This window comes from Pinus tabuliformis, chromosome 1_1 (assembly GCF_031772625.1).
Source record: "Pinus tabuliformis cultivar Carrire ecotype Pingquan chromosome 1_1, CPIR1, whole genome shotgun sequence".
In the NCBI taxonomy this organism is placed as follows: Eukaryota; Viridiplantae; Streptophyta; class Pinopsida; order Pinales; family Pinaceae; genus Pinus; species Pinus tabuliformis.
This window is the reverse complement of record NC_142297.1, coordinates 692,446,085-692,447,994: the sequence shown is the minus strand read 5'-3', so window position 1 is coordinate 692,447,994 and position 1,910 is coordinate 692,446,085.

Here is a 1,910-nt window from a genome sequence, read left to right as displayed (position 1 = left end):
GAAGAAATAATGGCAGATTGTTGTAGAATCTATGGCTATGTGGTATATAAATTGTCATGTGTTGAATGAAATTTTCAAGCTCTCTTGGAGAGTCTTCCAGTTCCATCAACTGGTATTAGAGCCATGGTAGTGAGGAATTGGAGAAAGCAAGTCGGTGTGTGTTGACTGTATACCTCGGGTTACAGTGTGTTGCGTATTTGCTGGAGGAGGTGTAGCCCACATTATCAGCTATGAGAGAGCCCGTTGTGCATCGACATTGGCAATGTTGTTTGGAGAAAAGCCGAACGAGAATTTCTATTGCAAATTTGGTGGTCCGAAAGTGGCTCGGCAAACATCGAGGGTTATCAAATTTTATCAGTTGTTGTAGTTCTGCCACCCAAAAATATGCACTTGTAGAGGCTAATTGACCAAGGGAATCAAGATATAAAGAAACTGTCTCCCTGTTGGACCTTATTTGGTGCGGTGAGCGTGGATCTGTGTATTGTAAGGGCTCGTTGGTGTGGTTGTGTGTAACCCTGGAGCATGTAAATGATGTGTAATTGTGATTCAGGGTTACCCCCGCTTACACCCACAGTATGCTTGTCAAATGCATAAGCACATTTGTCCCAAGAATTTAACTCACAAACGAGTCAAATCATCATTTAGAATATGGTTAAGGCCCCTTTCTTAATTTTTGCAGAATAATTTATAGACTAACCAAGTCGAACCTTTAATCCATCCTTTCCTTTCTATTGGGACTCATTCGCCCTCATAAACCTTAGTTTAAACCTTAAGCCGCATATAATCAAACTCCACACTTTGCTTTGTTATATCGGAGTTAACCACAAAACCCTCTATCACGTTTTATTTCTATTATAATTCTTTTATAATAGAAATACACATAAACATTCATAAACTTACCTTTTCGCCCTTTTCCTCAGTCCTTACACATTACCGATGCGAATTAATCTCTGTCGTTGATCTTCTTCCTGATCCACTGGTTGATGTCTTTTCCTGATCACCAATGAGCCCGACGCTTTGTGACCATTGATCTAGATCCGCTTGATATGACTATCCAAAACGATTTCGGGTGAGACACAAGCACGGAGAATATTCGCCCGATAAAGCGGTTTTCTCTCTCCACTCTCGTGCTATGTGTCAAGCGATGAATGGAATCAGGTGATTACCCTTCAATACCACTTACCATTTTTTCTCCGCCCGATAATCCGCTTATAATTTTAAATCCGCCTTCCTTCGTTAACTAACGCCCGAGCTTGTTAGCGCTCGATGACCGTAGATCTTCTACCATCTATGGCTGCGACGGCTTCTCTGGATTCCTCTTCCACTACTTCTTAAATCAATATCTGTCGTTCATTTCTTGACACCAGTCTACATGATTTAATCTTGGCCGCTCATTTTCTTCGACCTCATCCATTGATCTCCGAGATCCAACGGTCCCTGTGCATCGAGGACTTGCTTCTTCGTTCGTCCTTTTACTTTGACTTTAATTCATTTCTTCAGTGTTTTCCCTGTGGTTTCATGTTTTCTTCAAAGGTTTCGTACTTCCACTTCCGCTACTCAACTCACTCCTGTGAATTCTCACATCGCAATGTCTCTAGAGCTTCACTTTAATCCTTCAACTGGATTCAAAGACCCACTATGATTCCTTTGAATCATTCTCCTCCTCAGTGTATTTCTATAGAACTCTGCCTGCAACCTCTGTTACAAAACCTACGAATTCACATATAATTCATTCATTAAATACTCGTTTCACACACTTAGACAATTATGAAATAAACCTTTGTATATATAAGTACAAACAACTGATTACATATTGAGACTCTATCTCTCAGGCCTGATCTTCAATATCAGTGGCCTCTGGTTTACAGTCTTCCGGTAGGCTTATAGTCACACCCTAGCTAGCACTATCT